This window comes from Macaca mulatta, chromosome 8 (assembly GCF_049350105.2).
Source record: "Macaca mulatta isolate MMU2019108-1 chromosome 8, T2T-MMU8v2.0, whole genome shotgun sequence".
NCBI classification, from domain to species: Eukaryota; Metazoa; Chordata; class Mammalia; order Primates; family Cercopithecidae; genus Macaca; species Macaca mulatta.
This window is the reverse complement of record NC_133413.1, coordinates 63,537,221-63,551,561: the sequence shown is the minus strand read 5'-3', so window position 1 is coordinate 63,551,561 and position 14,341 is coordinate 63,537,221.

The following is a 14,341-nucleotide window of genomic DNA, read 5'->3' as shown; positions in this document are numbered from 1 at the left end:
AGGGACTAGTCGTCTTCAGAACACACGTTAGAAACATGCCATCCAGGATAAACTGCCGTGATAAAGGCAAAGCAATATTCAGGCAAAGCCTTGTGGAGGTCCATTAAAAGGAACTGTTCTTGCCAATTGGGAGAAATCAGGGAAGATGTCATTGAGGATGTGGCACTGTAGCTAGTTTCTGAAGGTTATAGAAAATGAGGATAAGGACAGTTCTATTCAGACAATATATGTGCAAAAAGATGAAGACACGAAAGCATGTGGTTGTCTGTGAAAAGAGTAATTTTGACGTTTCTTGTCTACAAGACTAGAAGAAGGATGATACCATCTACCAATGATAGGAAAAAAAGGAAAATGAAAAATTTTGCCAGAGAAAGCTGGAAGATGAAAGGAGTAGAATGTAGAAGATAGAGATGAAGAATTACTTTAGACTTGTTACATTTGTGATGAAGACGTTCCTGGTGAAAATGTCAAGAGAAAATTGGAAATTTAATTCTGGAGATTAGAAGAGATCCCGGAAGAGACAATAAAGATTTTGAATATCTTTTCCTATAAACAACATCAAAAAGTATGAGAATAGATAAAGTAGCCTATTAGGGATCAACCCTTGGTGACATTAATCATATATCCCAGAAAGCAGATTGTTTGATGACACTATAAAATCATGACCATCTTTCTAGTGGCAGAGAATAAGATTTCTGACCCTAGAATATGTAAGCATTTTGAAGAGGAAATGACTGAGTTTATATCTTATAACATACAACACATTCAAAAAGTGAGCCCTCAAAAATTATAGTAAAACTGAATCCTAATTCTTTGATTTCTCGGACATCTCTCATGTTATTTGAAATAAGATAGGTCTGCCTTGTCCAGACTGCATGTGGCCGGAAATATTACCCTACATCAATTCATGGGCAAAAGCTGAAGGATTGGCTGAATGGTAAGGGATGTGCAAAGGACAGGATTGGAAGACTGGTGACAATAAGGTTTGGGAAAGAGTTACATAGATAGATCTTTCAAAATGGACATATTGTGAAGATATTTGTGTCTGTATTTGTTATCTATTCTGTATATTTACCCCCCAAAAAACTTAGTAGCTTAAAACAACAATCCAGTAATGGCTTAGCTGGCTCCTCTGCTTCATGGTCTCATAAGGTTGCAGTTAACACATCAACCAGGTCTGCAATCTCAACTGAAGTCTTGAGGAAAAGAGCCACTTCCAGGCCCACTCACATGATTGTTGGCAAAGATTCCATTTCTGAATCTGAAGACCTTAATTCCTCACTCGCTGTAAGCCAGAGGTCACCCTTGATTCCTTGGCAGATAGCCCTCCCTCTCTATCAGGGCAAGTATGCAAACAGAGCCAGAGAGAGAATGCCAGTAAGAGAAAAGTCATGGTCTTTTAGAAACTAATCTCTGAAGGGACACACCATCACTTTTGCTATATTTTATTTCCTGGAAGCAAGACATTAGGTTCAGCCCACACTTAGGGGAGGGAATTAACAAGGGCATGAATGTCGGGAATCAGGCATCATCAGGCAGACTGTGTACCACAATGTTTCATATGAATACTCATCAAAGGGCATTCCCTGAAATGGAGGCTGTCAGTAATCAGGTGAACAAATGGTGACTTCTGTGGATGCTGGCCAGCCTCTTTCGCCAACACCACAGTACTTATGAACCCAAAAGCAAAATGTCCATGGTGACAGGAAGAGGCTCTTCATGGGCTCAACAACATGGATTTCTCTTTATCAAGGCTGACTTGGCTGCTGCTGCTGCTGAGTCTCTAATCAGCCAACAGCAGAAAGAAATGTTTTAGCCCCAAATATGGAATCGTTCTTTTGGAGGTACAGCCAGCTACCTAGTTGTAGGTTGATTACACAGGAGGCTCGACATGGAGGCTTATCATAGAGGAAGTAAAGATTCATCCTCATTGGATGTTAACTTTTTAAGTTAGTCTCTGGGTAGCAGGATTCTCAGTGGAAGATGACTAAATTTGAGGAGTAACTAATATGTTCTGTGACAGTTGCAGTGACTATTCGGACTGTATTTCTCATTTGGGGGAAAGGGTAAGAATGTCTTCACTTGTAGGAAGGACAGCCGCATCTTGTTAGGTGAAAAGGTAAAGGTGTTTAATTGTCTTGTGGGAGTTTAAATGCCTGAGGAAGTGTGCATATGGAACCTGAAAAGGGGTACATGATACAAGTTGTCATTTCGTTGTCTGTCAACACTAAATCCCTCCTTCTTTGCCCTGTGTTGCAATATTGTAGTTAGATCCTATAAATATTTCTCTTTTTCCAGCTGGCACAGTGTTAGACTTTGTCAAAGCAAAATGAAGTCGCTTCTCTTCCTGATTCCAGTAGGGTTTTTTCCTATGGTGTGGCTGCCACATTCACTGAGTTTCTCTGCCACCAGCACTTTACTAACTGTGGAGCTGCAACATATGTCTGCGGGAAGAAGTTTCCTCCCTCCAGGGGTGGCAGGTGCTCCTGGCAGCCACTGCCTCTCTGATGAGGTCACATTGAGCCTTGCGGAGGGCCCTCTTCCAAGCTGTTCATTCATTCCTGGTTTACTCTGTCTTAGGCCTGTTTCCTTCAGTTGCTATTTCTGCATTCCTTAGAGTCTTTTAAAAAAAAATCTCTTTTAATAGTTTAATAGTTTTTCTAGTTAATATGTCTTAGTACTGAATGTCTCCTGGGAGACAAAATCACCCCCAGCTGAGAACCACTGCTCCGAAGCCTGCTTCTCACAGCAGCTGGTGTGATCCTTTACAAAATAAATCATATAGAGTCCTCCCTGCTCGGAAACCTCTGCAGTCTTCCTTTACAATGAGAATAAAACGTACATTCCTCTTCCAGGCTAGCAAGACCCACTGTGGTCCGGCCTCTGCCCCTCTGCAATTTCATCTCCTATCACCCTCTTCACTGACTTCACACCAAAGCTCAATCCTTCTTAGTATTTGTGGTGGGCATTTTCTCTCCCTGCCATGCTCTTCCCAAATTCTTCCAGGGAATGGCTGCCTCGTTTTATTCACAGTTGGCTTCGATGCTGCCTCCTGAAAGAAGCCTTCTCTGAACACTCGATCTACAGTGACACCTTCCTGCATCTCTCTCTCTCGCCTTATCCTGCTCTGGTTCCCTTCACAGCCCCAGCTGATATTACACAGTGTTTTGTTGCTTGCATGCTTATTATCTACCTGACCCATTAGATCATAGGCTGGCGGAGGGCAGAGACTTGTACATCGAATCCAGAAGAGTACCTGGAATAGGCCTTTAATAAATATCTGTTGAATAAATAAATATGTGTGATTTCGTATTGTTCCTTGACACTATTTTGCTCAGCACATTTATAATGTAGAACAAAATAAACATGTACATATAATGATCAAGTCTTCATTTATATGGCCTCTAATTTTTAACTTCTGGGTTTTTAAAATTTTAGCCACAAATTTATAAATAAGGATGTGGGAGAGTGAATTTCAGATTTGGACACAATCTTTTTAGACATTGTTTTTAATGTTTCTATTATCCTATGTTTTTATTTCTCAATAATATTTCAACTGGAATAATTTCATTTTAGCTCCTCCAACTGTCTTTGACTATGTGGTTCTTGTATATGAAGATATTTTCACAAGGGTGAAAGCACTAGCAACAGCAACTAACAGAGGTCCATTTAAATCCAAAGACCGAGGATGCATCCCAAAATGCACTTTCATACAGTTGTTCTCGGAATTGTATGAAATTCTGTGTCTTCACAGTGAAAACAAGAAAGAACACATTTCTTTTTTTTTTTTTTTTTTTTTTTTTTGAGATGGAGTCTTGCTCTGTAGCCCGGGCTGGAGTGCAGTGGCCGGATCTCAGCTCACTGCAAGCTCCGCCTCCCGGGTTTACGCCATTCTCCTGCCTCAGCCTCCGGAGTAGCTGGGACTACAGGCGCCCGCCACCTCGCCCGGCTAGTTTTTTGTATTTTTAGTAGAGACGGGGTTTCACGGTGTTAGCCAGGATGGTCTCGATCTCCTGACCTCGTGATCCGCCCGTCTCGGCCTCCCAAAGTGCTGGGATTACAGGCTTGAGCCACCGCGCCCGGCCGAAAGAACACATTTCTATCTCTATCAGTAATATTACCAATGTAAATAATTCATCTCAAATTTTCACTTGGTGAGCCTTCATAAAATCATGGAAGTAAAGAATATAGGCAATTTTTTTTTTTTTTTTTGAGACGGAGTTTCACTCTGTCGCCCAGGTTGAAGTGCAGTGGCGCGATCTCGGCTCACTGCAAGCTCTGCCTCCTGGGTTCACGCCATTCTCCTGCCTCAGCCTCCTGAATAGCTGGGACTACAGGTGCCTGCCGCCAAGCCCGGCTAATTTTTTTGTTTTTTTTTTTTTTTAGTAGAGACAGGTTTCACCGTGTTAGCCAGGATGGTCTCGATCTCCTGACCTCGTGATCTGCCCGCCTCAGCCTCCCAAAGTGCTGGAATTACAGGCGTGAGCCACTGCACCCGGTCCAAAAAATATTTTTATAAACTTTATTTTCTGATTGGATTATGCCTTTAAAATTAGATTTTTTCTTTTGTATTTCATGAAGGTCTTGACATAGCCAACTAAGTTATGATGACTGAACTTTACAGTCAACGGCACATTCTCTTCTCAGGGCATCTCAGTTGTATATTTTGCTTCAGAGTTATACTCAAGAAACACACACAGGCATGGTGGCTCATGCCTGTAATCCCAGTACTTTGGGAGGCCGAGGTGGGTAGATAACCTGAAGTCAGGAGTTCGAGACCATCCTGGCCAAGATGGTAAAACCCTGTCTCTACTAAAAATACAAAAATTAGCCAGGTGTGGCAGCGGGCGCCTGTAGTCCCAGCTAGTCAGGAGGCTGAGGCAGGAGAATCGCTTGAACCCAGGAGGCGGAGGTTGCAATGAACTGAGATCATGCCACTGCCCTCCAGCCTGGGCGACAGAGTGAGACTCCATCTAAAAAAAAAAGAAAAGAAAAAAAGAAGAAAAAACAGAAACACACTCAAATAACTAAAAGCCAAACCCTGTAACTTCTGCATTTCCAGTACTGTGTAATGTAGCACTTTTCCCTTTTTAACATATCCCAATGGAGCCCTAGGAGACAAAACCTTTTTCAGGAAAAAAAATGGCACATTATCAATGAATCATGGAATCACACACATAGCCTTGAAGTGCAAGTGGCTGTTACTATAAGAAGTCCTGATCCTCTCAGCTGCTGAGGATGTGAATGAACCAGAACCTATAGCAATTTTTAAAGAGGTAATTAAGTTAGAATCACTTATAATGGTTAGCAGTGAACAAAATATGGAGCTTCATAATATACCATTAAACTCCAAAAGCCCTAGTTGTCATTAACAAAGTCATGAGAAAACACCTTTGCTAAACACTGGAGAATACGTTTATATTCTTTCCCCAAATCTTTATTTTTATTTCTTTGGAAGCTATTACATTTTAAATAGAAGATAATAATTTCCCGTAAGTTAACACTGAAACACAGTGTGTTCATGTTTTCGTAATATGATGCTTTTTGTGTACATATATAGTTGGTTGTGACTGCATTTGTAGTGTGTGTTTATTTGCTATCCAGATTTTATCACATTTTTGGTAATGTAACAGTTAAAAGGAAATGGACTTCATACTCCCAGCCCCAGTCACCTCTCTGTGCTGGTGACACAGCACTCAAGTCTGCCACGCAGCCTAGCTCATTCCTGCTAAGTCCCTGCATCCGTGCCCTGGTGCCTACTGGCCACCTTCTTTTTCATATCCACTGGCAGCTCTCACCCAGCTTTCCACAGCAAACTCATCACTTTCCCCATCCCTCAAACCTGATTGTCATATTCTCTTTATGAACAGTACCAACAGAGATATGCAGTCACCCTGGCCAGAAACCTCTCAAACCCAAATTTCCAATTAGAACTATTGCTGATCCTGACTCCTAAATAAACTCTTGAATCCAAGACCTCCTTTAAATTCCTACTAAACCAGCTGAGTTCATGTCTTTATCATGTCTTGCCTAGAGCATTGCAATAGCTTTCTTAATTTCCACATTTCCATTTCCTCAGCCCACTGTCCCCGTTTACTCCTTTATATTGCTGCCTCAGTATTAGTTCTCAGACCCAAATCTGATGATATCATTTTCCAGTTAAAATCTTCCCACTGAATTATGTTACTTATAAGATAGAATTCAAATGCCATCAGCCATACCTTAACTCCTTACAGGTATAGGCACTCCACTTCCGGGTCCTCAGGACACTTGAATGTCTTCTCCACAGACTTCTTCCCCAAGACTGATGTTTTTAACCCCTCCATGTTTCCAGCTAGACTGGCTGCTGACTGAAAGAGGTGAGAGCAGCCTTCATCTCTATTTTCACTGCCAAGTACACAGTGCAAGCTTAATAAATGTTTAATGAATGAATCAATAAAGTCTAATATCAAAGGATGCTACTGAGTTAATTGAAGACCCCTCTCAGGTAATGTTTGTTGTTTAAAGTATTTCAAAGATGTTTCAACCCTAGGAAAGCCTCTAGGTTTTCAGTTACTGGTCTGGCTAGTGGAAAGATACAGTATTTGCAAGCAAAGATGCCTCTGATGGATCCTCAGCCAGAGCATTTTGTGCTGCCTGTGATCTATATGCTTAGAAGTGGTCCTGGATATGTGTCATTATTCACAGTTTGTCCATCATCATTCTTGGCCAACTGAGTCACTTGTGAGGTTACCCTTAAAACTGGCCATTTTTACAGCTTAATCACCATGTCAGCTTGGCTTGCAGATAATTTATGTACAACTCAAGTTTCTGTAACTTAAAGGTCACAGAACTTTAATAGAAGTCTAAAGTCTACTATCATTTATCTGTTTTCTTTTATGGCCCTATGTGAGTGACACAGAGATAATATTGGTAATTCATGGAGGTTCTTATTTAGGTACTTAGAATACAATGCTGAGAACTGGAAAAGGTACAATAAGATGACATAATAACCATGGCATCTGTGTGGTAATTTACTGCTCAGATTGTGTCATCTCTAAGCAACAGTCCCCCTTTGCTGTGATTTGAGGGAGTTCTGCTGCTGCGCTCCCTGAGTAGCTTCTCCTCAGATGACCTTCGCCTTCCAAAAGGTTCTGGGGATCGAAGATGGTGCCATGCACACAAGACGTGGCTGCCACATATAAAGACTTGGGCACCACAGTATGTTGCCATAAAGCAACTCCGTGCTAGAAGTATGCAAGAGTGCAGTGAAAAGCCAAATCATTGTTTATGGAATGGACAAGAAAACATCATTTGAGTTGATGGCTCCTAGCGGCTCACTCTCAAATTGTAGTCATTCCAGAGAAACTGAGTCAAGGTAGCATGTGAGTTTTTTTTCTAAAGTTTGACTTGTTTCAAGGCTAGCTCATGTTAAAGAAATGGTCAAGAAATATTACATTTTTTGCCTGTTGAATTCATGGAATGTTTTCATTTCATGTCCTATTATAGTCAGATAGAAACTGAGCATGCTTAGAAATGGACCAGCAGAAATAGCACTTCTGGGAAAGATAATCTACATTTGTTGAATGCTTGTGAAGTCTCAACTCATCTAATTCTCAGATTGGTGTTGTTATCATCATCCCCATCCTCCAGATGAGGAAACTGAGGCATGCAAAAGGAAGTCATCTGTTTAAGGTCACAAAGTAGTAAGCAGAGAAGACCGAGTTTAAGACCCAACCATTTGGTACTTAAGCCCTGGCTCCTTCTTACTCCTACAAATGGTAGCTCCCCTAGGCTATTGCCATAGAAGGCTAGGGAACAAAGCATGTTATCCAGGGAGACTTATAAATATGTACATAAGGGGAAATTCTTAGAATTAAAAAAATACTGACCATGTAATAAAGCCATGAAATTAGAGTCAATAAAACTGGCCAAATGTCTAACATCTTTCCAGACTACTAACACTTCTGCTTACCAACTAAAACTTTGCTTGAAATATCAATTCTTGATAGCACTTAAAATGTCAGTAATGTACTACCCTCTTGTATCTGGATTGCTTCAAGTCCATTTGTAATAAGCCAACAGAATGACTATCATTGAAAACTAAGAGGCAACTCTCAAACAACCTCTTTCCCAACTAAGCTGTCCAATTTCTTTTCACTTCTCAGCCCAGATATATAACTCTGAATATTGCAGGTATAAGATGGTCTATTTTTTAAAATCCTGTTTATTTTTCCTTATCTGATGAAATTTAATTTTCTGAAGATTTTTTCTTTTATAAATACATTCACTTAATTTAAGTTGTAACGTATATTTTTGAATTATAGGCAATTCATTCTTTTTTTTTTTTTTTTTTTTGAGACGGAGTCTCACTTTGTCGCCCAGGCTGGAGTGCAGTGGCCGGATCTCAGCTCACTGCAAGCTCCGCCTCCCGGGTTTACGCCATTCTCCTGCCTCAGCCTCCCGAGTAGCTGGGACTACAGGCGCTCACCACCTCGCCCGGCTAGTTTTTTGTATTTTTAGTAGAGACAGGGTTTCACCATATTAGCCAGGATGGTCTCGATCTCCTGACCTCGTGATCCGCCCGTCTCGGCCTCCCAAAGTGCTGGGATTACAGGCTTGAGCCATCGCGCCCGGCCAATTCATTCATTTAATAAGTATTTATTGAGTGCTGGACATCCTGATATGGATGGCTTGTAGTTACCAAAGCTAGTACAGCATGATATAATGTTTTACATTCGTATTTTATAATCTTTCTAGCGAAGCTTCTAAATAATTAATGCTTATTTCAAATTAATGTGAAGTCAAAATATAATCTCTTGTATGCAATTTTATAGTGATATCAAATTATAAGGAAATAGAATTTCTCCCTTATAATTATTCTGTTCTTTTAACTTGACATCTTTTAAAATGAAGAAATACATCTGTTTAAACTTTCAGTTTGCCCAAGTTATACTTTAGGCAATCTCCATTCATGGGGTTTTTGTTGAAATACAATTTAGAGTACATTTCAGTCCCAGCGGTAATCCAGTAGCACACTGGATTTGGGGAATTTGCAAAGTCTTAGTAGAAGACTATGAAAAGTATGAATAATGCTTAGGGAAATGAGTAGAAATAAGAAAAAGTGTACTCCGGAACCTCATGTTTACGACGATTCTCTGAGATTCCTGCACAGGGATGTCCCTGCTAGAGGTTATTTTGCCTGTTACACAAAGTATTCTCAGATACCTTGTTTTCAGTTTGGGGTTCTCATGGAGGAGCCACAGTTGAGGAAGAAGAGGCATTAACCTCCACGGGCCTGAAAGAATGAAACAAGGGAGCAATTTCTGGAACTGTGTTGTCTGGATAGCATGGCAGGACCAAAAGCTTGGTAGGAGGATGTGACTGGATCTCCTCACTCCACAGGTTCACAGGAAGGAGCCATGGGAAACACCCCTCAATACCTTCCTGCCCTCTGACCTCCTGTGGGGTGTCCATTGGCCTAACCTAGTGGGAAGCCGGAGAGCAAGGGAGGGTGTGGGCGCAGCCCATGGAGGTGAGTCAGCTAGATCTAGGCAGGCTGGCGCAGGAGGGAGAAGGAGTGAGGGACTGGAGGGATAAACAGAAGATGCTGCATGTTGTTTCTCTGTTACTTTTATGCTATAGGAATTGCAAGAGCCCCATGAAATGTAGCCATTCAAAATTTAATTGAGAAAATTAATAGCGTAATAGTCTCTTAGGTTTTCCTGCCTTTTTAAATGTTTGCTTCTAACTCCTTTTGCTCTGAAATTGTACACAAAATTAAGATAATTCTTCTGTAAATTCTAGGTTGAAATATTTGAAGAACATATATAAAAATATTTTGTTTGATGTACCTACATCCTTATGTTAATTCTCTACTTTTCCCAAACCGAGAGAGAAAAATACCAAAATAGTTTAAAATAGCAAAATAACATTTGAAATACAAATTAGAAGAAAGGTAAAGAAGATGTGCAACATGAGGAAAATGCCCAGTGTTTCTTATTGAGCTTGCTTTCTTCAGTGACATTGCCTGAAAAACATATACAACACGAATGAATGAATGAACGAATGAACTGGGCAGTATAACACATAAATTGGTAGGGCCAAAGATGTTTCTGCTCTAGCAGGAAGTGGTTCAGATCCCTCTCCTATTGTATTTCTTCTAAGATGCCTTTGATGGCACTACTATATGTAAAGTAATTTGTTTACTTTTCTGGCTTTTTGATCAAATTGTAAATTCCTTCAGGGCAGGTACCACACCCTATTAAGAACACACATTAGGAACTCAATTAATATTTTTAAGTTAGTGAAATAGGATGTACAGCAATAATCACCAGTAGTTTACATAGGAAATACTTAATCCCAATACTGAGCTGGTACAAAGGAAGTCAGAGAGCTCCAGAATAAAAGTAAAATATGTAAGCTTCAAAGCAGAAATAAAACAAAGACCTTGACTATTAAATACCTGTGACCGAAGATGACTCTAATAAATATATATTGACAGCAATACAAGACCACGTTTGGAATCATCATAGATGATGCTTATTTGCTTACACTTATCATTGGTAAATATATAGTCCTTATGTGCTTATGCCCAACTTTATCATTAGAAAACATAAATAGTGTTTACCATATGTTGTGTTGATCCTCCTCAAATAATTCCCTCAAAATGGCTGCATCTTTACCTCATACTGCCTACCATACAATTCCCAATAGATTATAGAAGCAATTGTCAAAATCAAAATATCTGAATTTCCAGACCAACAGTTCTCACTATACACAATGCAAAATCAAAGAATGTGACCAACATCTAGACCTACCCTGATTCTCTTTTATTGTCATTTCAAATATATAAGAAAAAAATCATGCATTCAGGTGATGAAAGAGATGCAATAATCAGGTTGATGGCACCGTTTTCATCAATGCTAAATTCAAGAAGAAAATGCATCACAGTCCAAAAAACACTAAGAAAAACATTTGTGATCCAGTAATCTATACTCTTTAAGTTATATTTATGTGTGTAACCAAGAAGATTAAAACCTGAAATGTCTAAATGGTGTTATTTCTCATTATAACCTCAATAAATAGTTTATGAAAGGTAAAAAGAGATATTAATAAGTAAATATAAACACCAAAATCATAAAGAAATTAGAATAAAATATAAGTGAAGATTTTGGCAGTAATGGGACTGGCCACATCTTTCTAAGGCAGGAACTGTAAAGTAAACCGTCAGTAGATTTGACCCCTAAGATTTTTTTTTTTATTCTGCCATCACATAATTCTTTTTGTGTTGAATCCCAGGTTAAAGAAATCTTTGAGAGATCCATGCATGCTTGAATCTAGGGATATCCAACCAACTAGTACCGTTTAGTAGCCAAGCCATTGTAATATTTCCCAGTTGACCTGGGGCTGGAGGTATGTTTTGCAGAGATCAGGGAAAAAATCTAATATTTATGATCATTATCTAAGGTACCCATGCAGGAGTGTCCCTGTTTAGAGTTACGTAGCTTGTTACACAAAATATTCTCAGATATTTGGTTTTCAGTTTGGGGTTCTTAAAGGAAGATCCTTCTTTTTTGAGAGAGGAGAGAGTCATGAATGATAAAAACTAATTCCAAAAAGAAATTGTAATTATTTGATCCTTAACTAAGTTACCACTGGCAGCCTAATATAGTGGTAATTTATGCAGTTCACAAATGAATTTCAAAGGTGTCTGAACAATATATCCAATGCTAAGTAACATATTAAATATTGCAAATATTTGTGCTTAGCCAAAACTAGAACATATTCATGATAGTCAACAAGCATTCTACACAGAAGGTTAGATTATGAGCCAGTCTTACTATTTTTACTGGAAAAGAAGAAGAAGGCAATAATTAGAACTCTTACTTTAACATTAATGTTGCAGACTAGTTTTGAAGATGAGCTGAAAGAGTTTTCAGATATGTTATATTCTCTATTGCAGGGGAGCCAGCGATCACCTCCAACCCTGGGCTCCTCGTTTGGATCTAGAATTGACTCCACAGAGATTAACAAGAGAAAGGCATACAAATTTGATTAGTTTTCCACATATAAGGGAATCTTCACAAGAGAGTGAAGTCCAAAGAAGTGGACAAAGGAAAATGCTTTTATACCATTTAGACAAAGAATAAATTTGAGAAGAAATGAAAGGACAAATGGGGTCTGGCTAGAAGCAGGAAATTTCTAGGGGAGTCACTAGGAAATATTTGGGAGGGTATAAAACTAGTGGAAGATAAGGAGTACTTCATTAAGTAAATTTATTCAGGTCCATTGCAACCTCCAGTTCCCAATCTCTGGTGATAAGTGCTGTTTGTTTGCCCTTGTATGGGGTGGGCATCCCTCCTAGACTTATCTTTATGGCTTACTGGATGCAGGAAGAGACAGGGTCAGCTCACACTTTCTGAAACTACAATTTCTCCAATGTTTCCAACTCAAAATAATCAATATATCAATCTTGCATATATTTGGATGACATGGCTTTCACTCCTTCACTCTTTCCCTGCATCTTTCTACTAATTTCCATTATTTTCCAATGTCACAATGATAATAACATATTAGTACCCTAATAGCCAACAGACTGATACGTATAAAGTTGTTCTATAGTCTTGTTACCTAACCAATTGTATTTTTCTTCTTTAAATCACAAAAGTCATATTTTGTATATTTTTATTAATCAGGCATAAAGTAAGAGCCATTATTAAGAAATTATGGAGTACTACAATGAGATAAACAATGTTTGTGTCCTTCATGATTTTTAAAATTTATACCATTTATTTTTATTTTTATATTTTAAATTTTTTAAAACATAGACTCAGTGTTCTTCAGGCCTTTCCTGAAAGGTAAATGAAGAAGACACATTTACTTAGTTCTCTTTTCCAAAAATGAATTGTCACATACTAAATTATCTGTGAATCATATGATAGCATTATTAGATAGCACCATAGAAAAGAATTATCAACTACACAAAATATGCATGCTACCTGATTGACAGCAGAGTCTAAAATACCTTTTCTTTTGAAATTTTTAGAAAATATTCAGCTCAACACATTTGTGTAAATGAATTGGTTTTTAAAAAGGGAGTTTATTCCCTAAAGCATCATATATACCTTAAAGAATCTTTCCATACTTTAAAGAAATGACATCACAAAAGATATGGAAATGTCTGTTATGAAATAAAATCAGAAGGCTTTTTTTTGCCTTTTTTAAATCCCCTACTCTTATCATGCATAAGTTAGTCACATTGATACACATAGCCTTGTTATCAGCCCCACATGTGGAGAAGTCTGAGGTCCTGGTGAAGGGCTTCTGAGAGAAGGGCTCCTCTTCCTATCACTCTGTGCATTGTCTGAGCAGTGTACTCAATGTTGAATTTAGTTGGATAAAAATCCTTCAGTATCATTAGAAAGTCGTCTCATTCAGTATTTGGGTTCTCCTTATTATTATATATCAATTAGAATATGCACAGAAAAATGTAAGACAGAATGAAAAGCAAATGTCCCTTGCCTGTGTAGAAGTGTTCACGTGTTCCAAACTCCAAAAATATTTGAGTGAAATAAGCCTTCTTCTCTATCTTCTTTCTTCTTGTCACAGTATCACGTTTATCTCACTAATACCAATGGTTTTCCTTGTTTTAAACTTAGGCTTTCTCCCATCTCCACATTATACAAATGCCTGCATTACAAGGTGTCTATGACAATATTAATATCCATTATATATTTGTAAATATTAAGTACAATATATTCAGTTTTGTGTAATCACCAAAATTCACGTATTTGCTATAGAAATTTTAGTGCAGATACTGCGGAAATGATGGCCTTTACTGTAGATTTGCTCTCTGAGGAAACAATCCCAATTCCCTGATGTCATCATTAATTCCAATCCAGAATTTAAATCCAAAGGTTTTAAAGCAAAGCTTTGCTCTGTCTTCATTTGTCTGTGCATCTTTGTGGTTGCAGCAGAAGCTTGCAAAAGTTTTTAACCTTCGTAATTCACAAAACAACTGGTTATTTTAATACCCACATTCTAATGGCAAAATATAACTTTTATCTGTGCTTAAAACTAATTTGGAGACTGGTTTCTACAAATTTAACATCTAAGATTTGTTACCTTAATTTTTAGTCAACATAACTTTAAATGTTTTTTAAGTATATAGTGAATCAAAAGTTAGGAAAAGAAATAAGTTGGTACATATTTTTTAAAGCTACTACTTTAGGCTAAAATGAGATGTGCCTTACTAAAATTTTCATACAAATATTTGATTTCATATACTCTGTTGTAGGAGGAAGAATTTCAAGCTTTTACCTGAAACATTATCATAATGTCTGAATGCATTTGTGAGTAA